At 43.2% G+C, this 27,495-nt stretch overlaps 1 protein-coding gene across 3 annotated transcripts in view; it reads right to left on the reverse strand.

The window, feature by feature from the left end:
* TMEM132D (transmembrane protein 132D) overlaps positions 1-27,495 on the reverse strand; it is an 835,610-nt gene that overhangs the window by 677,236 nt on the left and 130,879 nt on the right. The window lies entirely within an intron of this gene.

The raw sequence follows: 27,495 nt of genomic DNA on the forward strand, positions 1-27,495 counted from the left end.
AGGTCTCTGATTCTGTGTGGATCCCAGAAACCAGTCTTCCCCACATGCAAACAGAGCCACCCCAGCCCTTCGGAAGGAGAATCCTGGAGAAACTCTTTGGTGACCCAGGCACAGGTCTGGGGAGGTCCCTTAGAAGGGTGACATTCATCCAGGGACCTGGACCATGAGAGAGATCCAGAAGGAGGAATGAGCTTTCCCAAACAACATTGACGAATGAATGATCAAAGGCCAATGAATCCACTTTGCAGGTACAGAAGCAACACTTACAAAAGTCTTGGTGAAACAAAAGGTTCGAACGACGCGATGACAGAGAGCCAGTGCAAAGGGAGCACAGTGAGAGAATTGGCAGAGGGTCAAGGTGGGCAGTTCTAGGGTGTACAAGACCTGACAGGTAAAGTCTGTGTCTCATATTTACTGCAATGAAAAGTTATCCAAGGATGTTAAACTAAAGAGTGATGTGGTTTCATTTGCATTGGAGATTACTCTTCCTGCTGTGAGAGGAAGAACGGCTTGTAAGGTAGAATTGGGAGGACCAGTTAGGAGGCTGATGAGAAAGAAGACAGCATCCTGGACCAGGGTCATGAAATTAGGAGATGGGAGGATGTCATCAGATTTAAAATACATTAAAGGAGAGCTCAGGACTTGAAAAGCATTGTCAGGTGTGGGGGTGGCCAGTGGGTTGGAATGCTTTGTAGCACGGAACAAAACATGTTCTATTTTTTTCTCTCTCAGTAAAGAAATGCTATTTTTTATACACATAAGCCATATTTGGTGAGAGGAAAGGGATTTCATCATTTATGTAAACCTTTATCGAGGACCTCCGAAGACTTAGGTTTTTGGTGATAAGGGTAAAAAATTTTATGCCCTACAGAAGCGACAGTGTCGTAGAAGAGACACTCCTAAGGAAGTTTTTCTCTGCACTCCTGCCGTCTCCCCTCCTGAATCTGCCTTTCCCAGCCTTCCCGACTCAGGAGACGGTAACTCTATCGGTCCAACTTGCTCAGCAACCATCATTCTCTCTTCTCTTTGTCTCAGGCACCTCGTCCAATTTACCGTCCAATCCTATCGGCTCCACATTCACCACAGCTGCCCACCTGCCCTGCTACAACTTCTCTGGTCCCATCTCTCATCTGGGTGCCTTGTTCCTGCCCATTCATCCGACAGTCCCTTCTCTGAACAGCAGCCAGAATGAATCGTTAAGAGGTCAATCGGTTCGTGGAGGCCAGGGCGCTCCACTTCCTTGAGAGTAAAAGCCAAGGTCCTCATAACCGCCCACAAGGTCCTGAGACCATCCGGTTCCGGGTGCTTGTCCGATAGCTCTCCTTCTCCCTCCTCCCTCTCCTTCTCCCTCCTCCCTCTCCTTCTCTCTCCTCCCTCCAGCCACCCTGTCCTCTTCACAGTGACCCAGGCAGGGCAGCTGCCAGCCCAGCTTGGACCTTTCCATCTGCCTCAAGTTGACTTTTCTTTGATGTCCACATAGCTCATTCTAAAGTCTCCTTCAGGACATTGCCCAGTTGGTAGTTTCTCACTTTTACACATTTGAAAGCTCCACACACACACTCACACACACACTCTCACACACACATTCGGACACACACACTCTCAGACACCCTCTCACACACATTGAGACACACACACACACACAGACATGTGCTCACAAACACACTTGACAGTCAGACACACACTCAACACACAGACACACACAAAGATACACCAGATGCACACACACACATTCAGACACACACACAGACATGCACTCACACACACTCGACATACACTCAGACACACTCAACACACACTCATACACACAGACACACACACACGACACACACACATTCACACACTTGATTCACACACACAGACACATTTGATACACTTGACACACACTCGACACACATTCAGACACACGCAGACACACACACACACTTGACACACACACATTCAGACACACACACAGCTGAACTCATCTCCCTGCTTTGTTCTTCTTTCTAGCACTCATCACCGCGGACAGGCGATGCATATTTGCTTATTTATTTGGGCACTGTCTGCTCCCCCTCATTAGGATGCAGTGTCCATGCAGGCAAGACCCGGTTTTCTGTGCATTTGTAACAGGGCTTGGCGCATGGTACCTGCTTGATAAATGTTAGCATTGCTCAGATACATGGATGACTCTTTAGACAGTGGTAAGCAGTGCAATGGAGGTTTGCATAGAAGCAACAATGGCCACCTCTGCCTGCTGGAATTAGGGAATGATACAAAAAGGCATTTGAGTCTGAAGAATGAATTAGGATTTTCCAGGTGCATTGCAGAAAGAAAAATTCTGGGGGAGGAAAAGAGGGAATCAAAAGCATGAAGATACCGACTGGCTTTGATCGAATGTCCTGGCAATGAGGACGGAGAATGAGACAGAGGAGGGAGGTTTTTCACTGTGGTGGTAAGCCAAATAGAATTTGAGGACACACCTGACAGGGAAGATGTGAGAGAGGGAGCACTTCACGGTTTTGAGCTTGTGTGGGCACATGTGATATTCTGAAATATTAACAGAGAAAGGGTCTGAGCAAGAGAAGCAGGGCTCATAGAAAAATACAAGTTTCTCTTGAGTTTAAAGTATCTGGGCACTATTTCAACGAAGATGTTCAATATATAGCTGGAAAGAAAGTTCTGGAACGAAGAGGAATGGGTGGATCCCCTGATGGAGGAAAAACAAAGTAAGAAGAGAAGAAAAACTAGGGCTCCCAGAGCAATCACAGCCCACACCTGCTGAGCCAGTGGGCTGCAGATATGTGTGATTTGACAAGCACCTTCTTCTTCAGGGTTGCTCATAATTTTGGATGTGAATAGGTGTTTATCCAAGAAATTAAGAAATAAAAGTGAGTCCTTCACCACAGAGGGTTTGAGAAACAAGGCTCATGTTCACCGTACTCCTCACCAAACCCCTTACTTTTTGTACCTGCACCTCCAAACACTGAGGACACCTGCCTGGACCATTCGTTCATTTGTGTTCAGGACCTCTGAGCTAAAGAAACAACTGATGAGAAGAGGCTAATTAAGGAGACAGATGAGGAGTGATCACACAGGAGAGATCGGCAGAGAAGAAGGGAGGGAAAGGGATGCTGCTGCGCTCCGTCCACAGTTCTTCAGTTGCTATGATTGGTTGGTAACTGTTATCACGGTTATTGATTGTATTTCTAAGGATGTTCACACTTAGATCGATGCTAATTGACTCTGCATACGTGCACACTGACACACTGCATCAGAGTCAAAGTCCAGCTACAAATGCAGCCTCAGATAGAACGCGATAGAGCCAGAGCTATAGCACAGCTCTAGACCCTCCGTGCTGAACTATGATTGCCTCTATGTAGGTGTGGAGGCCACACACACACGTGCACAGAGGCACCTTCAGAGAAGTAAAACCTTCGTGAACTGTCATTAACCAGAAGTGTCTCTTCAGGTGAGGCAACAGCTTAATTTTTAGCATGTTTTGTTTACAAATGAAGTGAAAAGAATCTTTTTTTTTTTGAGTCTCACTCTGTCACCCAGGCTCAAGTGCAGTGGCACGATCTCAGCTCACTGCAACCTCTGCCTCCCAGGTTCAAGCGATTCTCCTGCCTCAGCCTCCCAAGTAGCTGGGAATAGAGGTATGAGCCACCATGCCCAGCTAATTTTTTTTTTTTTTTTGTACTTTTAGTAGAGATGGTATTTCACCATGTTGGTCAGGCTGGTCTCAAACTCCTGACCCCAAATGTTTTCCCCGCTTTGGCCTCCCAAAGTGCTGAGATTACAGGCATGAGCCAATGCGCCCAGCCTAGAATCTCTCTCTTAAAGTGTGAAACTTCCTTCAAGAAAGACTCGGAGTATGTAGACCTGGCTCACAGCACTTGCAGATTATTGAGAATGTCCGTGTGCTATTCTGTCATCTGCCAAGAAAGTCAGTTAGTGTGTCTTTTCCAGTCTATATGCCTTTTATTCCTTTTCCCTTCCTGTGGCAGTGGTTAGCAAAGCCAGTGAATGTTGAAGGGAGTGGGAGGAGATGCATCCCATCCCCATTCCCTCTCCTGGACAGAAAGCATTCAGTCCGTCTCTACTGAGGATGACGCCTGTGGCTTGTCAGAGGATGCCCTTTAAATATATATATATATATATATATATATATATATATATATATTTTTTTTTTTTTTTTGAGATGGAGTCTCAGTCTGTCGCCCAGGTTGGAGTGCAGTGGTGTGATCTCGGCTCACTGTAAGCTCCGCCTCCCAGGTTCACGCCATTCTCCTGCCTCAGCCTCCCAGGTAGCTGGGACTACAGGCGCCCACCACCACGCCTGGCTAATTTTTGTATTTTTAGTAGAGATCGGGTTTCACCACGTTAGCCAGGATGGTCTCGATCTCCTGACCTCGTGATCTGCTCACCTCGGCCTCCCAAAGTGCTGGGATTACAGGCGTGAGCCACTGCTCCCAGCCGGATGCCCTTTATTATATGGAGAAAGTTATTTTCTATTCCTAGTATTCTGAGAATTTTCATCATAAATGGTACTGGTTCTGCATCTACTTACGGTTTGGCCTCTCTATTCCATTAATATGGTGAAAGACTATGAGGGACCAACATTGCAGAATTACAGTATTGCCAAATAACAGACCTATTCGTAAGTGGTAAAGAATGGAACTCAGAGGCCACAAGAGCTGTGTCATGGTTATGGAATTATCTTACTGGTTGACTTTTAAAAGCCGAGAGTTTCACTCCCTACCAGAGGGTGGGAGGGGAAGAGCAGGAAAAGCTGGGAAGGGGTTGGTCAGCGGGTACAAAGCTACAGTACTAGAGGAGGAATCAGTTCTGCTGTGCTGCACCATAGTAGGGTGACTAGCGCTCACAATAATGTACATTTTGAAGTAGCTAGAAGAGCGGGTTTTGGATGTTTGCCTCACCAAAAAATAAATAAATGCTTAAGGCAATGAAAATGATCATCACACAATGCATACATGTATCAAAACATCATGTTGTACCCCATAAATATGTACAATTACTATGTGTCAATTATACTTTAACAAAAAAAGCCAAGAGTATCACATTTAAAATTTTTGATTTCTGGTTTCTGAAAATTCAGGAGGTTTGGCAGTGCTGGACCCACATTTCCTCATTGTGGACATAATTCCTGCTGCCCTCTGGAGATGAGAGTGTTCCTCTATTAGTCCATTTTCACAATGCTATAAAGACATAACTGAGACCTGGTAATTTACAGAGAAAAGAGGTTTAACTGGCTCACAGCTCCTCAGGCTGTACAGCAATCATGACTGGGGGGCCTCAGGAAACTTACAATCATGGCGGAAGGCAAGGGTGGCATAAGCTAGTCTTAACCGTGGCAGAGCAGGAGAGAGCGAGCGAGCGGGGACATGCCGCACTTTGAAACCATCAGATGTCTGTGAGAACTCACTCACTATTATGAGAACAGCAAGGGGTAAATCTGCCCTGTGATCTAATCACCTTCCACCATGTCCCTCCCCTGACACGTGGGGATTACAATTTGTGATGAGATTTGGGTGGGGACACACAGCCAAACCATCAGTCCCCACAGCATTTCCTGTGTCTCCCCCACCAGCCAGCCTCCATGCTCCCTGCATCCAGAGTCCCAGAAGGCACTGACTCAGGACCCTGCCCTTAAGTTGTTGGTTAAAACATAAAGATAACTTTGGAAGGCATTTGCTTTGGGGCTCCCCAGCCAAGGTGACAGATGTTTTCATTATCACTCTGTGATAAACTGCAAAGAAGTGCATTTTTTTGGTGCATTAGACATGGATTGTCCAACAAAGCCGTGTCTGCGTAACTGACTAGGATTTGCAACTTTGCTACAAAAACCGGGATGACTTTGTCTTCTGTTAAAGTGGAATCCTAGGAGAGTTTAAAGGCATTTCTAAATAGCGCTTTTGGAAATAAAGCTGATATTAGTACAATCTCACTCCTTTTCCCTGCACTATTCTCCCTTCTTAATACTTTCTCTTCCTTGAGATCTTAATTAAAACTAATCTCATCAGGGACTCTAATTCATACAATGTTAATCTTGTATAATGTGTCATCAAACTTCAACTATTATTTGCTTAACAAAATCCCAATTCTTTAAAATGATAATGAGAGAAATATCAATTTGCCAACACACCATCCCCTCAGACTACTGGGAAGATTTTTTAATGGATTATAATCCCAGCCATTCAGACAGGGAGATAAATCTATATAACTTCAATACTTAATAAAGAAATATCAAAAAGGTGTGAAAATGTTGCTATATTTTAAATGCAATGTTTACAATTTCACACACACATGTGCACACACATGCACACACACACACCCCTCAATGCATGTATAGCATTATTGGACTATAACTGAAAATATACAAGGTAAAAAACTCCAAGAGTGTGAGACTTAAGTCAAATGTCTCTTTGTGAATACTATTCCTCTCTTTAACTCAGATTAAAGGCCCTGATTTTGTCAACATCTCTGTACAGGAATTTCTAAAGAAAGCCAGCAAAGTAAATGTTCATGCATCAAAACATAGTGTAGAATAAGTCATAAGACCTTTACGTCCACATGAGCTCTGTCAAAGCATCCTTCCATGAGATTTGGAAATTTGAAACCTGTCTTATATTTCATCCAGAGGGTTTTACCTGACAGTCTATGCTTCGATTAGGACTGTCTAACTGCAAGCAAGAGCAACAGTGCTGGCCAAAGCTATGCCATTTAGGGAGGAGGTTTCAGCTATGCTATGGACAATGGTCTCTGAAACAAAACTAAGCTTGAGGGAAAGGCCAGGGCCCTGTGCAGCTTTGGGGATCCAGGTGTAAGAACCAGGAAGGATCATCTCCAAGATGTCACAGTTGTGATACATAAGCTCTCGTCATGGCTGGTGGTTACATGTCATTCTACTGGGGAGTGGCTCAGATGGGACCACTTTCTTCTTGGCAAGGAGGAAGGAGGTATCCTAATTGACAATTCCACCAAAACTTCATCCAAAGGAGGAAGGGTGGTCCCCCCAAAGCAACTTTGGTGAGAAGCTATTAGAAGAAAAGAGAGTGGATGTTGGACAGGCAAAAGACACACATGTCCTCTGCCCTGTGCATAAGGATTTTAGTACACTTTCATGCCCTTGTTATATGTGACTTTCAAGACCAAAAGACATGGCTAACAGGACAAGTAAAGTGAAACATTATCTCTCACAAAGCTGCAGACAGATGTTTAAACGTGGGCTTCTCTGTAAACCTGGGTTTACTAGAACCACGTCTGTTGGTGCAGCTATCCTGGGATTTAAGGATGTGCCCAGCATTTATATCAGAACCTCCCGGAGAGAAGGCCTCATGAGCAATGTTCTTAATCATCATTGTCCAAAAAGTGTACAAGGGGTTGCAACATGGAAAAATTCACAAATGCAATGCAATGTGGAGAGGCCTTTATAGCCAACGGCTCTTGCATTATTCAGATCTAAAAGACATCAGAAAGTGTCTTTTTCTCGAAACTTAACCTAATTGATTAAAGCAAGAATTGTTTTGTACGAGTCTTCCAAATGTTCTCCAAATTACAAAAAGATTCCAGCAAAAACGCTGCAGACCCAGTCCTGGACTTTCACAAATCCGTGAGCACATTTATTTAAACAATTTAGAATAATTTAAAATGCTTTTCTTATCCCCTAAAAGTAAGGGTAGACTGACAACTTAATTGAAAAAAGACACACACTCATACACAATCACACGATATTCACCAAGTACTGGAAATGAAACACTTAAAATCCATCAATCTCAACAAAAGGAAATTAAAATGGTACATTTTCTGTGTGTTTCCTATTACGCAAGACACATTTGCCACCTGATGACTATACAGGATAGGAATCTCTATGCATGCAGGGCACCCTCCTAACTGTGCTGGGAAAATATTTTCAAGTATTACTTCATTTTTCCCCCTATAATTATTTCTCATCTTTGTCATAACTTTTCGCTTCATTCCTATTCCTGATGTCTTTCCCTATTATTCCTCCACTAGAGCCTGATAACCTCCAGCCTTCAAATTCCCCTTTATGTTCTAGCATAGATGTGAAGAATAAAAAGCAAACTTTGGCTTTTGAGTTTTAAACACCAAGGTCCATCCAGCCCTATGTGATAGATTTTGGAGAATACAGGCATTATCCCAAGTCTTAGAGATTAATTCTCTGGTTTGAAGAAGAGGAAGAGATATGAAGAAAAGAGAGGGAAAAGTAGGTGCTGGCAACAGCTTCTGAGAAGGATTCTTCACCCCACCTGACCTTAAAGCTCCCTCCAAGGCCAAGTTGGATAGAGAAGAAACAGAATCCCTATCAGATATCCAGGTCCAAAGCAGAAAGAATATATGCCATAAATTCATATGCAGAATCTTAGGCGTCAAAAGCGATCAGAGTTCCCTCAGTCCAGCATAGCAAGACAATCAGAGGGTTGGTATGTCTCGATGCTAAGTCTGGAACTTTGAGAAACTAAGACAACAACACTCAGAATCTCATGACCCCAAGGAAGAACAGGAGAGCTGTTACCAAGAGTTCACGCTCTGAAAGAATTCAGGTTGTGACTGATAGACTGAGATCTGGACCACACAGCCAGGGACCAGACTAGAAGATGGGTTTCTTGGATGACGTCAACATGGAAAGGTTAGTCATGGCTGAGATCAGGCGGGACACAGTAGAAGGCAGAGGAGAAGACGCCTTCCCTCGACCTGAAATTTAGACGCATTTCCAGAGAAAAAGAGATGGCCATAAAATTCTAAAGATTGAGCTTAAAACCAAAGTGCTTTTATACTTAAGGAGCCTGAAAAATCACATTCATTACATTAAGGCAGTTAAAAGAAAGACCAAAGAGACAGCGATTTTGCCTTTGATACCACACAGTCTAGACAAAGACTCAGAGACTAAAATAGAAAAACATTTCAACTTACACTTACATGGGGACTGGAGGCATCTTGTGTTATCTTTAGAAAGTCAAGCAGAAATGGGTTTGAAAAAGGCCACCACATTTGTCACCACTACCACACGGTGACATCTAAGCATTTTCCTACAGCAACAATATAAAAAATTTTCCAAAACTTGGAATGAAAGCACTTGGTGACTCCTGTCCTTTCAATGTTATTGTTTCTTAGGATCCCCCAAGGATTATTTAATTATCTAGGAGAATGCGCCTGTGTTTGACTTTGCTATTTGCCACTGGATTGGAGTCCATACACAGTGAAGCCACATGCTAACTTGTAACTATGGCTTTTTGCCCAACTGGACATTAACTAGTGTTGCAGCTAATTTAGCAAGATCAGTATCATATTCCTTTTCCAAATTGCTTACAAGTATCTACCTCTCCAAAGGTTTTTTGAATGAACCAGTCTTAACATCTCTCTGGTTCTCTCATTAATGAATGAGGTGCATAAAATCTTTAACACATACTGATGCACTATTTTTATGAAAAGTGTGCTATTACACTTTCGAATAGTATGCTTTGCCACTACAAGGGGGATAGGTTGCTGGATTAGTGCATTCTATGGACAGCAGCTGGAATGGCTGCCCTTAGACTATCAGAGGTGATCTGGGTCCCCCCAGGAGTGGGAGCCACCTGTGACCTGATCGCTCACCAAGGTCTGGTGGTTTCAGGGGCAAACAAAGCAAATTGATGCCACCAAAACTCATAGCTGGTCTCTAGGCACTAGTTATCTTTTGATGCCCCTTTTGTCTATTATTAGGTGAGGAAAGAAAGTAGACTGTTTCTCTAGTGCCCTGTCATTAGTTTATTAATTTGAATCTGGAAAGACAAGGAAGAGAATGGGTTAGACTTTAGAGAGCATAGGCTGTTTCAGAGAAGGTAAAGCAGATGAGGAAATCTCTCTCCACCTCCACCCGTTCCTGTCCCAAGCACCGGTAAAACCTACCTTTTGCCAGTGCCCCATCTATCCTCTTAGAGTTGAACTTTCTCAGATTCTGGTCATGCCCACCCTATCTCCGACACACATGGGGAAAATTCCCCAGTGTAGTTGAGCTCACATAGAACCCAAAAATGTCCATAACACACAAATCTGAATAAAATCAAAAACAAGTGCCCTGTTTGTCCTGGGACAGGCCTATTTCACCCAGGATAATGAGGTGGACAAATGCTGTATGATTCTATTCATAGGAGGTCTCTAAGCTGGTCAGACTCAGGGAGGCGAAGAGTACAATAGTGGGAGCCAGGGGATAGAGGCAGTGGAAATGAGACATTGCTGTTCAACAAGTTTAACGTTTCAGCTATGCAAAATGTGTAAGTTCCGGGGGTCTTCTGCTGGAAGACATTGTGCCTAGAGTTCACAATACCACATTGTACACTTAAGAATTTATTCAGTGGGCAGCTCTCATGTTAAATGTCCTTACCATAATAAAGAAGAGAAAAACAAACTCTAAATCAGGCATATCCACACCATGGAATATTATTTAACTTTAAAAAGGAAGGAAATTTTGACACACACTATAACATGGATGACCCTTGGGGACACTACGCTAAGTGAAACAAGGCAGTCACAAAGGACAAATATTGTATGATTCCACTTATAAGAGATCCTTAATCAAATTTATGCAGACAGAAAGTAGCATGGCGGCTGTCAAGGGCTGGGGAAGTCGTAAACAGGGAGTTCGTGTTTAAGGGGTACAGAGCTGAAGCTTCGGAGGATGCAAGAGTTCTGGAGACGGATGAGGGTGATGGCTGCACAATGTATGTGAACATGCCAAATGCCACTGAGCTGTACACTTAGAATTAGTTAAGGTGGTAAATTATGTGGGATGTATATTTTACCAACATTAAAATTAAAATTTTTAAAAGAAAAGAGAACCAATTCTCTAAAGAAGAATTCTATTCAGTTTCAGAATAATTGAAACCTAGCTTGTTTACCACCTGCCTGGCTATGCAGCACAACTGTCCATGCCGCTCCAGCATTCCGCCTTCTGCAACCCTTGCTTGCCTTCAGGCTGTGGAAGGTTGCGCCCTGATGTTCCGTTTTCTGGTGGATGTTGGAGTCTCTCTCCCTCCCCAGGTTTGTCTCCCTCACTCTTCCTGTTAGCCTTCCCATGCCACCTTTCCAACCAATGCTATTCCTTAACAGATGCTAGGTCCTGTCATGGCAGATCCTTGGGGGTTAAAAACAAACAGAAAGGGAACATCATCTTTTGCAATAATTATGAAAAGGAATACAGGCTGAAGTTGGGGTCACAGGAAAAATGAGAAGAATGCTCTCCAATTTGGTTATTCATCTTGTATAACTATAAAGCATGCCTTAAAGTTTTCACATCAAAAAACAGCTTTAAATGCTGCCCCAGTTTACCAGCTTGCAGACCCTGTCATTATTTTAGAAATTACTAATGCTTGTAGGATGATGGAATTCTGCTATTAAAGAATAACCCATTATGAGATGTATTTTTTTCCCCCTTAGTCTCACATATTTGCAGAGGGGCCATTGCTTAAAGGTTGCCAATTTTGTTTTTCTGACTATGTATCTGTGGTTTCAAATACCATCTATATGCCAATTACTCAAAAATTCCTATCGTCAGCCAAACTTCTGCCATCGAGCTCCAGACCCTTGCATCTCACTGCCTACACACCAGCTCCATTTGGGCGTCTTGATAACTTCCCAAACTTCATGTGCCCAAAGCCAGCCCCATGATCTTTCCACTCCCACCTACTTCTTCTCCAGTATTTTCTTAGAAAAGGGCGGAAATCTGGACAAATCCTCATCACTTCCTCCAGAGCTGCCACCCTACAGCAGCCACCTCCAAAAGGGTTTCCTGAGGTCCTTCCTTAAAACCACTCGATGCAGCCAGAGTGATGTTTTGTGTGTTTAATGCAAATATAACCATGTCTCCACTTGGCTAGAAAGCCTTCAACAGGATCTCATAGCTTAGGAAAAAATCCAAAACGTGTCCACCCAGAACCTTGCTGACCTGCCCCTCAGCTCTACCGTCTCTGTGTCTGCCATACTGGCTTTATTTTTGTTTTATTTTATTTTATTTTTTTGAGACAAAGTTTCACTCTGTTGCCCAGGCTGGAGAGCAATGGCATGGTCTCAGCTCACTGCAACCTCCGCCTCCTGGGTTCAAGTGATTCTTCTGCCTCAGCCTCCTAAGTAGCTGGGATTACAGGCACCCACCACCATGCTTGGCTAATTATTTTGTATTTTTAGTACAGACAAGGTTTCACCATGTCGGCCAGGCTGGTCTCGAACTCCTGACCTCAGGTGATCCTCCTGCCTCGGCTTCCCAAAGTGCTGGGATTACAGGTGTGAGCCACTATGCCTGGCCCACTTTTATTTTATTTTTTTAAGTGACACCACTCTTCCTCCTGCCTCAAAACTTTTGCCTATGTTATTCCCTCTGCCTGGCATGAAGATCTTTCTTCCTCTTCAATTTGCATAATTCCTACTTATTCTTTATGATTCCATTTAAGTGGAAGTTACTCAGGGAAATGCTTTCTTATCCGGATTATAGCAGATTTCCTGCTGTAAGCTCTTACAGCTCCTCCTTAATAAAATTAACATTAATTATTAATGTGAACCCTTCTAGCATGTTGTCTGTTGTTTTCAACACAAGAAAAAACAATCCATGGGAAGCCACACCTGTTTTACTCTCCTATTCCCAGGAGTATTCCAAAGTGCTTTGTAACATATGCTGCTAGTATACACTTCTTGTATAAGAAAGTGAATGAATGTATCTAACACATATTATAGGTAGTGCCAATTCCTTTAATAACATATATGAAATTTGGCAGCTTTTGTACTTGTTTAATTTCCTTCCAACCTAAATATTTTCTAAAGGGCTCCAGAATGAGGAGTATTAGAATTGCAGTGCCTTGGAAAATTCTACTCATAGTTATTGTTTTTGGAGAACATATTTTGGAACCTCAGAGCAATACTGTATAATGTCCTAGCCTCAAATCTATTGAGGTGATCTAGTAATTTTATAGAGGTACAAACTGAATCATTTGAAAGGCAATAGATCCTTTGTGGTATGTGTTTAATTTCTTTCTTTCTTTCTTTTTTTTTTTTTAGATAGAGTTTCACTCTTGTCTCCCAGACTGGAGTGCAATGGCACAATCTCAGCTCACTCAACCTCTGCCTCCCAGGTTCAAGTGATTCTCCTACTTCGGTCTCCCCAGTAGCTAGGAGTACAGGCGTGCATTACCACGCCTGGCTAATTTTTGTATTTTTAGTAGAGACGGGGTTTCACCATGTTGGCCAGGCTGGTCTCGAACTCCTGACCTCAGGTGATCCACCTACCTCAGCCTCCCAAAGTGCTGGGATTACAGGCGTGAGCCACCACGCCCAGCCATGTGTTTAATTTCTTAGCCACTAAGCTCTGTTACTACATTGTGACTACTAATTTGGACAAAATTAAGAAAAACCATGTGTTGGCATTTGGCCTTCAGTCATTTCTACATGCTGTTGATGACAGCATAAATTAGGACAACTTTTATGAGAGAGAAATCAGCTCTAAGAGCCAAAGCCCCTTTGAACTAGCAGTTGAGAATGGAAGGAAGCCTGACTGCCGCGACACTAGAATGCTGATGCTAGATCAGGCACTTAGTCGCCACGGGAAGATAGGCAGGTTCATTCACTGCTTAAGCTTCAGTTTGCTTCTCGGTAAAACAGAGTTTATTCCAACGCCTTGCTCATTACATGAGACAGTAGGTAAAAGTCCCAGTGCCAGTGCCAGACATATTCCATAATTCAATATATTTTAGCAATTATTTGTATCCATTCTACATCTAGGCATCTATCCTAAATAGATCCTAAAGGAAAAATCAGAGATAGACAAACGTTGATGTATACTGCTGTGTTACCGACATATTATTAACAATAAACACCAGAAGCAACGTCATTTTCCTAAACCATGAAACCACAGGTTTTCTAGATCAATGGGAGAATACAAGATAAGCCATGAAAATCACATTCTCAAGACATTTAAGTATTTGGTGGTGCTGTGGGCCATGGATGCCTTTTTATTTGCCTTTTGTTTTTTTTTTTTGAGACAGGGTCTTTCTCTGTTGCCCAGACTGGAGTACAGTGGTGCAATCATAGCTCACTGCAGCCTCTAATTCCTGGGTTCAAGCAATCCTCTGTCTGAGCCTCCTAAGAAGTTGGGGTGACAGGTGTGTGCCATCACACCTGGCTAATTTTTTAAATTTTATTGTAGAGACGGAGTCTCGCTATGCTTTCCAGGCTGGCCTCGAACTCCTGGGCTTAAGCAATCCTTCTGCCTTGGCCTCGCAAAGTGCTGAGATTACAGGCATGAGCCACTGTGCCCAGCCCATCTCCTCTTTTTGAACACACGGGAAGTCTACCTTTCCCAGTATCCCCTGAAACCTGAATAATGTTATATGACTTAAGTCTTAGTGCAACAGACAGAAATGATGTAAGCCACTTTCTCTTTTTTGTTTTTTTGAGACAGAGTCCCGCTGTCTCCCATGCTGAAGTGCAGTGGCACGATCTCGGCTCACTCCAAGCTCCGCCTCCTGGGTTCACGCCATTCTCCTGCCTCAGCCTCCCGAGTAGCTGGGACTACAGGCGCCCGCCACCACGCCCGGCTAATTTTTTGTATTTTTAGTAGAGATGGGGGTTTCACCATGTTAGCCAGGATGGTCTCGATCTCCTGACCTCGTGATCTGCCCGCCTCGGCCTCCCAAAGTGCTGGGATTACAGGCGTGAGCCACTGCGCCCGGCCGATGTAAGCCACTTTCACACCTGGCCCTTAACACCATCCCCTTCTGCATTTCCCACTCTTCCCCTTTCACTTTGCTCCTGGAAGCCACATGTCTCAGATGAATAACTTCGAACGTGAGCAGCCCAGATATCTGGGTCAGGGCTTGGAGGAGTTCTTCTCGAGACAGCCTTCAACCAGAAACTTTACATGCAGAAGACATTGCATAATTAAAAAGTAAATATTTGTTGTATGAAATTACTAATCTTAGGGTTTTGTTACCACAACATAGTCTATCCTATCTTCACTAATAGTTATGTCAAAATTACATACAATAAAAGGGCAAGTAAATAAGTACTTATGATCCCAGATTGATGAAAAGTCATAAATAGGCATAGAAAAAGGATATTCAGCAAAATGTTAACAGTAAGGATTTCTCAATGTTAAACTAAGTGAATTTTATTTTATTGTTTGTTTTCTATATCATAATCATTGTCTATTATGCTGCATACAGCCGGCATAAACAACTCATATTTAATTTCAAAATAAGTCATACCAATAATAAACACTCATAAAATCAAACCCAGGCAAATCCACTGTGTGGGGTAAACTTTTGGCATTAAATTTATCCAGGTCATTGCGGTGCTAGGAGACATAGAGGGAAATCATGCATGTGCCTGTGATGATGTGATGACGAAGAATATCTGGGCTCTGGGTATAGGAATCTGAGTAATGAAACAAACAGCCCCCGGCAGGAGCCCATTTATCTAAGTGTATTGAACAGCATCTGGAACAGCGCACGGCACAGTGAAGGCATTTAGGAAACACTCATCACTGCATGGTCCATATATCTACTTTCCTTCAGTCCATCAGGAGATAAACGCCCAACATGCATTAAGTGAATAACAGTCCACATGGGGTTGGAGGATCCAATCATAAGTTCTAACTTTTTTTATTTTTTATTTTTATTTTTATTTTTTTTGAGACAGAGTCTCACTCTGTCACCCAGGCTGGAGTGCAGTGGCACGATCTCGACTCACTGCAAGCTCTGCCTCCTGGGTTCACGCCACTCTCCTGCCTCAGCCTCCCCAGTAGCTGGGACTACAGGCACCCGCCACCACGCCCGGCTAAGTTTTGTATTTTTAGTAGAGATGGGGTTTCACCATGTTAGCCAGGATGGTCTCCAGCTCCTCAGTTCGTGATCTGCCCGCCTCGGCCTCCCAAAGTGCTGGGATTACAGGCGTGAGGCACCATGCTCAGCCTTTTTTTTTTTTTTTTTTTTTAAGTTCTGGGATACATGTGCAGAATGTTCAGGTTTGTTACATAGGTATACATGTGCCATGGTGGTTTGCTGCACCTATCAACCCCTCATCTAGGTTTTAATCCCTGCACGCATTAGGAATTTGTCCTAATGCTCTCCATCCCCTTTCTTTGCAACCCCCAACAGGCTCTGGTGTGTGATGTTCCCCTCCCTGTGTCCATGTGTTCTCATGGTTCAACTCCCATTCATGGGTGAGAACATGCAGTATTTGGTTTTCTGTTCCTGTGTTAGTTTGCTGAGAATGATGGTTTCCAGCTTCATCCATGTCCCTGCAAAGGACATAACTGTTTCTTTATAAGTTTTACACACACTGATTTAATGTTAGTGGGGAAAAAAAAAAAAGAAAAAAAGACAGGTGGGGTTTTCATTCAGGAACAGAAAAAGGATGCGGGAGGAACTGGAGAGATCGGAAATGTGGTAAACGTTGGTTTAGTTGCCTCCCATAAAGGACCTCGTTCCAGTGTCATCCTCCTCATCCCCAGAGTCGCTTGGATCTGTAAGCCTTGACTGTTGGTTCAATGTCTCGGTCACCATCACCAGCCCCCATCTTAGACCCCAGAATGGACTCTAGGGCTGGACCACCATGATGAAAGACGGTGGGCATGGTTCCTGCACCACTTCAGGAGGCGGGTGCAGCACCACGATGGATCTGACCTCCCACCTGGCTGCCCCCAAAGGGCCACTAACCTCCTGGAACTGAAGAGAAGTCACCGCCCACAGAGCTATCAACTAGTGATACTCGGGAGTCAGGAAGGAGTTGGCAGAAAGAGCCATTCCCATCCTCCCAGGCCTCTGAGGGCCTCTCTGGACACAAGCACATGAACAAGCCACTGCTGTGTTTTCTAGCCAAGGTCAGGCAGCTTGCTGGACAATGCTTCCCACTGACTCCCCTGTTCCCTGTCACTCTTCTGCTCTCTCTTGGTTCTCTGGGGTTGGCCACAGCTCCCCTCCCTTCCACAATAAAGTATAACATCTAACTATTCCCACACAGTCTGCTTTTATAGGGAATTTGGGCTAAGTTAACTCCCAACAAGCAGTCCAATAAGCCTCTATCCCCTTTTAACTTCCAACTTCTGTTTGAAGCTACAACAGGTTCCTAGGAAGCTGCCTCCACATCCCTACCCCAGAAATGAGCCTGCAAGATCTCAGCCACGTCACCAGACTGTTTAATTCTCCTGACCAGCAGCAACTGGCATGCAAGTAAGCACATGGCCAAAATGGGTCCAAGGAGAGTGAATGTCAGGATGTTATATTGAAATACTGGATTAAAGTACTCACGACACCCGGGCCTGGAATCAGCACTGCAATTTCTCTGTCATGAGAAACTCCAGCCCGCAGATAAAGATGAGACATGAAGAAGAGGACCAGGACAATTAGAGAAGGCAACCTGGGTCTCCAACTGCACACTTAAGCCCCTGGATCAATCTGTTCCTGATGCCAAAAGAGCTCTAAATGTTGCAATTATGCGTGTCCATTTTTTTCTACTGTCTAAACCGATTTGAGCTGCCTATTCTGTTATTTACAAACACAACAGCCTAGCTGAGGGAAGGGACGGATACATGATTGACTAGAGTACTTCCAAACTAATTTCCTAGTCCCAGTGGGAACATGAGCTGCCAGTCTCTGCTTGGTTAAGATGGGCAGATTGAATTTTTTAAAAAATCAACTGATACTTCTCCAAAAAGATTTGTTTTTTTAAATCCCAGAACAAGACACTATTACCGCGGCGAGCCCATCCGTGTGCAGACCGTCATTCCCATGATGTTTCAAGTCCCTGTTCTGTGTAGGTGTTTTGCTCTGTCTTCTTTTCACCCTTCTGAAGTCTGAGGCAGGTAGACTCATTTTAAGCGCAGCATTAGCATTCTGCCTTCATGAGCACAGAGGGGAAACAGACAGTACCAATGGCTGGAGATGCGTCATCAAAGCTGCAAACCCTTGGGCTTTCTGTCACGCATAACTTCTCCTGACATGGAACCTGGCCCAATTCACTGGAGCCAGGCAGTCTGTTTCTAGAGCCTTTAAACATATATTGTACAAATCAACGGGTTTATCCTTGTTTGGGGAGATGAACTGAAAGCAACTGTTATCACTATAACAGTTCTATGCATGGAGGAGCTGAAAAAGCTGTCTAATATGTTTTGTACCACCCGTGCAAACTCGCTAGGGTGGGTGGAAAGCAGCTATTGAACTCTGCAGTTGTTGTTCTTCCTACACCCTGCTTGAAATGTACAAAAAGAAACATTCTATGCAGATGGAATCAACAGCCCACTAACTCAGAGCCCCAAGGCACCTTTTCTAATATTTGCATGTAAAAGGAGAAATACGCCTCCTAGTTACTAAATCAGAGAGTGTAAACTGGCCATCTTTAGCTTTGTGTTGTTGTTGTTTTTCCCTGACAGGGTCTCACTCTGTGGTCCAGGCTGGAGTGCAGGGACGCAATCTCAGCTCATTGCAGCCTTGACCTCCTGGGCTCAGCGGATCCTCCCACCTCGGTCTCCCGAATAGCTGGGACTACAGATGCTTGCCATTATGCCTGGCTAATATTTGTATTTCTTGTAGAGATGGGGTTTGCTCATGTTTCCCAGACTGGTCTCAAACTCCTGGGCTCAAGCTATCTTCCTAACTTGGCCTTCCACAGTGCTGGGGTTACAGGCATGTTTCACCATGCCAGACCAAGAACTCAACTTTTAAAACTTGAGAAATTTCCACTGAGGATCTAGATTTCTGGCTTTTTTTTTTTCTGAAATAGTAAAATATCAGCAGCTTTAGGTTTGGCACTTGGAACACCAATAATTGACTGATACTGAGCTATAAGGCCTACCTGTTCACATACCAGCTTGCTTCACTCCATGGGTAATGGCCCCAGAGGTTATGTGAGTTGATGGCACCTTCTTTGAAAGCATGTTCTGTTAGTATTTTTTTGCTACTGTTTCTGGGTTTTGAGACGTTTGACTACCCAGGAAAGTTTTCCCAGTGACATTGTAACTACAGACTCAGTGCGATGGGGTTCACCACGGACCCCCAAGCTGCAGGTCCTGTAACCTGAGCATGCCCAGGTGAACCAAGTGTGCCCAATTCATGACCTCAGAGCTGGCATGAATGAAAAAGTCAACCGCAGGTGCAATGTAAATGCTCAGGCAAAAGAACAGGAACCGAATTAAGAATCAAGGAGTGCCCTGTTTTGTTGCAGTAGGAACTTTAGAACCAAGGATACACAGAGCCTCTTGGCATGATTTAATCAGATCACGCCTCGTTGCATTTTCCTACCTTTCTCAGGGTTACCCTCTGCCTAGAAAACCTGCCCCCATGCCCCAGCTTTGAGTGTTGCCTCCTATCTCCTTGCCAGTTAACCTTTCAGTAAAGCCTTTGCTTTTCTCAAAAGCTTGCACCATAATAATGGCGTCATCAGGTAGCAAGCCCACTTGGTAACAACATTTCCTGCTTTTAGAAACACAAAGCTGTGATAATGTCCTCATATTAATTTTTCTTTCTCTTGCCTCATAAGAAGTTTGTGACATATACAATTACAATTTGTGTTGATACCCCTTCAGCACAGGAAAGGAAGAAGGAAAAAGTGAAACTATAGGACGTCTTCCTGGACTTCCACCCAAAACTCAAACGACAATATTATAGTAGGGTTAAGAAAGGCTGAAAGCAAAATTACTTCAGCACAACAGGAAAATAATTGTAAAAGAGCTTCAAAAATAACAGGCTTTTCTTTCTGGCAACCTTTTCACTGGACACAAAAAGGTTACAGAGATTTTAGTAACAACCAGTTTCTAAGAAATCAATATCACATTTCTTGTTAAAAAAATGCTATTACGTGTGTGTGCACGTGTGTATGTGTATTTGTAAGTGTGTTTGTGTGTGTGTGTTTATATGATTAGAAAACTCTCTTCATTGACTCCTAATAACCAACCCTGCCTGGGCACAGTGGGTTATACCTGTATTCCCAGCACTTTAGGAGGTTGAGGTAGGAGGATTTCTTGAGCACAGGAGTTCAAGACCACCCTGGGAAACAAACTGAGCTCCTATCTCTACAAACAAATGAAAAAATTAGCTGATGTGGTGATACAAGCATATAGTCCCAGCTACTCAGGAGGCTGAGGTAGGAGGATCGCTTGAGCCTGGGAGGTTGAGGCTGCAGTAAGCCGTGATCACACCATCACACTCCAGTCTGGGGCCCAAGTGAGACCCTGTCTCAAAAAGAAAAGGAAACACCCCACTTATGTCCTGAAGAAAAACGTCCTACTTGTTCAAGCAGTGAGGAAATACAGTCTTTGTCAGGCAGCAGCTAGCCCTTCAGGAGCCCTAGAGTCAAATCATTGCTCTAATTCAATCACGAGGATTACATCCCTCTTGGCCTGTGATTATCTAAAGGTGGGCTGTAGGAAAATATTTGTATTTCAGTGGAAAAGTGTGGATTGTCTAGACTCTAGAGGTCATCTTACAGTTATTTGATTCTGTGGAGGCAATTCTACAACTCTGAAAGTTGTAGATGATTTATAGCAATGCAAATAATTTGTCTACAGAAATTCAAATTCTGGACCAGGTGTGGTGGCTCACACCTGTAATCCCAGCACTTTGAGAGGCCAAGGGAGGCAGATCACCCGAGATAGAGAGTTCAAGACCAGCCTGACCAACATGGAGAAATCCCATCTCTACTAAAAACACAAAATTAGCCAGGCATGGTGGCACATGCCTGTAATCCCAGCTACACAGGAAGCTGAGCCAGGATAATCACTTGAACCCGGGAGACAGAGGTTGCAGTGAACCAAGATTGTGCCATTGCACTCCAGCCTGGGCAACAAGAGAAAAATTGAATCTCAAAAAAAAAAAAAAAAAAAAAAAAAGGGCTAGGGAGCCAAGATGGCTGAATAGGAACAGCTCCGGTCTACAGCTCCCAGCATGAGCGACACAGAAGACGGGTGATTTCTGCATTTCCATCTGAGGTACTGAGTTCATCTCACTAGGGAGTGCCAGACAGTGGATGCAGGACAGCAGGTTTAGCGCACCGTGCGTGAGCCGAAGCAGGGCGAGGCATTGTCTCGCTCGGGAAGCACAAGAGGTCAGGGAGTTCCCTTTCCTAGTCAAAGAAAGGGGTGACAGACAGCACCTGGAAAATCGGGTCACTCCCACCCTAATGCTGTGCTTTTCCAAAGGGCTTGGAAAACGGCACACCAGGAGATTGTGTCCTGCACCTGGCTCAGAGGGTCCTACGCCCACGGAGTCTCGCTGATTGCTAGCACAGCAGTCTGAGATCAAACTGCAAGGTGGCAGTGAGACTAGGGGAGGGGTGCCCACAATTGCCCAGGCTTGCTTAGGTAAACAAAGCAGCCAGGAAGCTCCAACTGGGTGGAGCCCACCACAGCTCAAGGAGGCCCGCCTGCCTCTGTAGGCTCCACCTCTGGGGGCAGGGCACAGACAAAAAGACAGCAGTAACCTCTGCAGACTTAAATGTCCCTCTCTGACAGCTTTGAAGAGAGCAGTGGTTCTCCCAGCACGCAGCTGGAGATCTGAGAACGGGCAGACTGACTCCTCAAGTGGGTCCCTGACCCCCGAGCAGCCTAACTGGGAGGCACCCCCGAGTAGGGGCAGACTGACACCTCGCACGGCTGGGTACTCCTCTGAGACAAAACTTCCAGAGGAACAATCAGACAGCTGAATTTGCGGTTCACCAAACTCTGCTGTTCTGCAGCCACCGCTGCTGACACCCAGGCAAACAGGGTCTGGAGTGGACCTCTAGCAAACTCCAACAGACCTGCAGCTGAAGGTCATGTCTGTTAGAAGGAAAACTAACAAACAGAAAGGACACCCACACCAAAAACCCATCTGTACATCACCACCACCAAAGACCAAAAGTAGAAAAAACTACAAAGATGAGGAGAAAACAGAGCAGAAAAACTGGAAACTCTAAAAAACAGAGCGCCTCTCCTCCTCCAAAGGAACGCAGTTCCTCACCAGCAACGGAACAAAGCTCAACGGAGAATGACTTTGACAAGTTGAGAGAAGAAGGCTTCAGACGATCAAACTACTCCAAGCTACAGGAGGAAATTCAAACCAAAGGCAAAGAAGTTAAAAACTTTGAAGAAAAATTAGACGAATGTATAACTAAAATGACCAATGCAGGGAAGTGCTTAAAGGAGCTGATGGAGCTGAAAGCCAAGTTTCAAGAACTACGTGAAGAATACAGAAGCCTCAGTAGCCGATGCAATCAACTGGAAGAAAGGGTATCAGTGATGGAAGATGAAATGAATGAAGTGAAGCGAGAAGGGAAGTTTAGAGAAAAAAGAATAAAAAGAAACGAACAAAGCCTCCAAGAAATATGGGACTATGTGAAAAGTCCAAACCTATGTCTGATTGCTGTACCTGAAAGTGACGGGGAGAATGGAACCAAGTTGGAAAACACTCTGCAAGATATTATCCAGGAGAACTTCCCCAATCTAGCAAGGCAGGCCAACATTCAGATTCAGGAAATACAGAGAATGCCACAAAGATACTCCTCAAGAAGAGCAACCCCAAGACACATAATTGTCAGATTCACCAAAGTTGAAATGAAGGAAAAAATGTTAAGGGTGGCCAGAGAGAAAGGTCGGGTTACCCACAAAGGGAAGCCCATCAGAATAACAGCTGATCTCTTGGCAGAAACTCTACAAGCCAGAAGAGAGTGGGGGCCAATATTCAACATTCTTAAAGAAACAATTTTCAACCCAGAATTTCATATCCAGCCAAACTAAGCTTCATAAGTGAAGGAGAAATAAAATACTTTACAGACAGGCAAATGCTGACAGATTTTGTCACCACCAGGCCTGCCCTAAAAGAGCTCCTGAAGGAAGCACTAAACATGGAAAGGAACAACTGGTACCAGCCACTAAAAAAAACATGCCAAATTGTAAAGACCATCGAGGCTAGGAAGAAACTGCATCAACTAATGAGCAAAATAACCAGCTAACATCATAATGACAAGATCAAATTCACACATAACAATATTAACTTTAAATGTAAATGGGCTAAATGCTCCAATTAAAAGACACAGACTGGCAAATTGGATAAGGAGTCAAGACCCATCAGTGTGCTGTATTCAGGAAACCCATCTCACATTCAGAGACACACATAGGCTCAAAATAAAGGGATGGAGGAAGATCTACCAAGCAAATGGAAAACAAAAAAAGGGAGGGGTTGCAATCCTAGTCTCTGATAAAACAGACTTTAAACCAACAAAGATCAAAAGAGACAAAGAAGGCCATTACATAATGGTAAAGGAATCAATTCAACAAGAAGAGCTAACTATCCTAAATATATATGCACCCAACACAGGAGCACCCAGATTCATAAAGCAAGTCCTGAGTGACCTACAAAGAGACTTAAGACTCCCACACAATAACAATGGGAGATTTTAACACCCCACTGTCAACATTAGACAGATCAACAAGACAGAAAGTTAACAAGGATACCCAGGAATTGAACTCAGCTCTTTACCAAGCAGACCTCATACATAGCTACAGAACTCTCCACCCCTAATCAACAGAATATACATTTTTTTCAGCACCACACCACACCTATTGCAAAATTGACCACAGAGTTGGAAGTAAAGCTCTCCTCAGCAAATGTAAAAGAACAGAAATTATAACAAACTGTCTCTCAGACCACAGTGCAATCAAACTAGAACTCAGGATTAAGAAACTCATTCAAAACAGCTCAACTACATGGAAACTGAACAACCTGCTCCTGAATGACTATTGGGTACATAACAAAATGAAGGCAGAAATAAAGATGTTCTTTGAAACCAATGAGAACAAAGATACAACATACCAGAATCTCTGGGACACATTCAAAGCAGTATGTAGAGGGAAGTTTATAGCACTAAATGCCCACAAGAGAAAGCAGGAAAGATCCAAAGTTGACACCCTAACATCACAATTAAAAGAACTAGAAAAGCAAGAGCAAACACATTCAAAAGCTAGCAGAAGGCAAGAAAGAACTAAAATAAGAGCAGAACTGAAGGAAATAGAGACACAAAAAACCCTTCAAAAAATTAATGAATCCAGGAGCTGGTTTTTTTAAAAGATCAACAAAATTGATAGACCACTAGCAAGACTAATAAAGAAGAAAAGAGAGAAGAATCAAATAGATGCAATAAAAAATGATAAAGGGGATATCACCACCGATCCCACAGAAATACCATCTACCATCAGAGAATACTACAAACACCTCTACACAAATAAACTAGAAAATCTAGAAGAAATGGATAAATTTCTCGACAAATACACCCTCCCAAGGCTAAACCAGGAAAAATCTCTGAATAGACCAATAACAGGCTCTGAAATTGTAGCAATAATCAATAGCTTACCAACCAAAAAGAGTCCAGGACCTGATGGATTCACAGCCGAATTCTACCAGAGGTACAAGGAGGATCTGGTACCATTTCTTCTGAAACTATTCCAATCAACAGAAAAAGAGGGAATCCTCCCTAACACACTTTATGAGGCCAGCATCATCCTGACACCAAAGTCTGGCAGAGACACAACCAAAAAAGAGAATTTCAGACCAATATCCTTGATGAACATTGATGCAAAAATCCTCAATAAAATACTGGCAAACCGAATCCAGCAGCACATCAAAAAGCTTATCCACCCTGATCAAGTGGGCTTCATCCCTGGGATGCAAGGCTGGTTCAACATACGCAAATCAATAAATGTAATCCAGCATATAAACAGAACCAAAGACAAAAACCACATGATTATCTCAATAGATGCAGAAAAGGCCTTTGACGAAATTCAACAAAGCTTCATGCTAAAAGCTCTCAATGAATTAGGTAGTGATGGGATGTATCTCAAAATAATAAGAGTTATCTATGACAAACCCACAGCCAATATCATACTGAATGGGCAAAAACTGGAAGCATTTTCTTTGAAAACTGGCACAAGACAGGGATGCCCTCTCTCACCACTCCTATCCAACATAGTGTTAGAAGTTCTGGCCAGGGCAATCAGCCAGGAGAAGGAAATAAAGGGTATTCAATTAGGAAAAGAGGAAGTCAAATTGTCCCTGTTTGCAGATGACATGATTGTATATCTAGAAAACCCCACTGTCTCAGCCCAAAATCTCCTTAAGCTGATAAGCAACTTCAGCAAAGTCTCAGGATACAAAATCAATGTACAAAAATCATAAGCATTCTTGTACACCAATCACAGACAAATAGAGAGCCAAATCATGGGTGAAATCCCATTCACAATTGCTTCAAAGAGAATAAAATACCTAGGAATCCAACTTACAAGGGATGTGAAAGACCTCTTCAAGGAGAACTACAAACCACTGCTCAATGAAATAAAAGAGGATACAAACAAATGGAAGAACATTCCATGCTCATGGGTAGGAAGAATCAATATCGTGAAAATGGCCATACTGCCCAAGGTCATTTATAGATTCAATGCCATCTCCATCAAGCTACCAATGACTTTCTTCACAGAATTGGAAAAAACTACTTTAAAGTTCATATGGAACCAAAAAAGAGCCCGCATTGCCAAGTCAATCCTAAGCCAAAAGCACAAAGCTGGAGGCATCATGCTACCTGACTTCAAACTATACTACAAGGCTACAGTAACCAAAACAGCATGGTACTGGTACAAAAACAGAGACATAGACCAATGGAACAGAACAGAGCCCTCAGAAATGATGCCGCATAGCTACAACTATCTAATCTTTGACAAACCTGACAAAAACAAGCAATGGGATAAAGATTCCCTATTTAATAAATGGTGCTGGGAAAACTGGCTAGCCATATGTAGAAAGCTGAAACTGGATCCCTTCCTTACACCTTATACAAAAATTAATTCAAGATGGATTAAAGACTTACATGTTAGACCTAAAACCATAAAAACCCTAGAAGAAAACCTAGGAAATACCATTCAGGACATAGGCATGGGCAAGGACTTCATGTCTAAAACATCAAAAGCAATGGCAACAAAAGCCAAAATTGACAAATGGGATCTAATTAAACTAAAGAGCTTCTGCACAGCAAAAGAAACTACCATCAGAGTCAACAGGCAACCTACAGAATGGGAGAAAGTTTTTGCAACCTACTCATCTGACAAAGGGCTAATATCCAGAATCTACAATGAACTCAAACAAATTTACAAGAAAAAAACAAACAATCCCATCAAAAAGTGGGCAAAGGACATGAACAGACACTTTTCTAAAGAAGACATTTATGCAGCCAAAAAACACATGCAAAAATGCTCATCATCACTGGCCATCAGAGAAATGCAAATCAAAACCACAATGAGATACAATCTCACACCAGTTAGAATGGCCATCATTAAAAAGTCAGGAAACAACAGGTGCTGGAGAGGATGTGGAGAAATAGGAACACTTTTACACTGTTGGTGGGACTGTAAACTAGTCCAACCATTGTGGAAGTCAATGTGGCAATTTCTCAGGGATCTAGAACTAGAAATACCGTTTGACCCAGCCATCCCATTACTGGGTATATACCCAAAGGATTATAAATCATGCTGCTATAAAGACACATGCACACGTATGTTTACTGCGGCACTATTCACAATAGAAAAGACTTGGAACCAACCCAAATGTCCAACAACAATAGACTGGATTAAGAAAATGTGGCACATATACACCATGGAATACTATGCAGCCATAAAAAATGATGAGTTCATGTCCTTTGTAGGGACATGGATGAAACTGGAAAACATCATTCTCAGTAAACTATCTCAAGGACAAAAAACCAAACACCACATGTTCTCACTCATAGGTGGGAATTGAACAATGAGAACACATGGACACAGGAAGGGGAACATCACACTCTAGGGACTGTTGTGGGGTGGCGGAGGGGGGAGGGACAGCATTAGGAGATATACCTAATGCTAAATCACAAGTTAATGGGTATAGCACACCAACATGGCACATGGATACATATGTAACAAACCTGCACATTGTGCAGATGTACCCTAAAACTTAAAGTATTATAATAACAATAAAAAAAAAAACAGAAAAAGAAATTCAAGTTCTGTTCTGTCCACAAGAGGTTAAACCAAATTCCCTCTTCCCATCTCCTTTTGTGGGATATCCTTGTGTTCTTCCTTTTTACATGTGTTTCAATATCACTCATCTATACTTGTACCTGCTCTTTGGCTTCTCTTTTGTCCTGGTTATAACGTCTGCTTGGTGTCCTCATGAGTTAAATAAATTTTAAACCATGTTCATTTTGATATCCACAGGAGAGTCATGATTTTGCCCTTCTTTGAAGATCATCTTTTAACATGGCCAATGAGCTGTGAAGCGGCATGTGCTGGGAAGGGCTCTGCAGTAGGCTGTTCTGCTCACCAGTGTCTGCTTTCTGTTCCTTCTGGGAACATGGTAGAATTGCACTTCCTGATTTACTTGTGGGTGGTTGGAGCCCTTGGACTTGTTCTGGCGAATGAGGTGGAGGCAGAAGTGCCCTGTGATTCTGCGTGGA

This window comes from Symphalangus syndactylus, chromosome 13 (assembly GCF_028878055.3).
Source record: "Symphalangus syndactylus isolate Jambi chromosome 13, NHGRI_mSymSyn1-v2.1_pri, whole genome shotgun sequence".
Taxonomy (NCBI): domain Eukaryota; kingdom Metazoa; phylum Chordata; class Mammalia; order Primates; family Hylobatidae; genus Symphalangus; species Symphalangus syndactylus.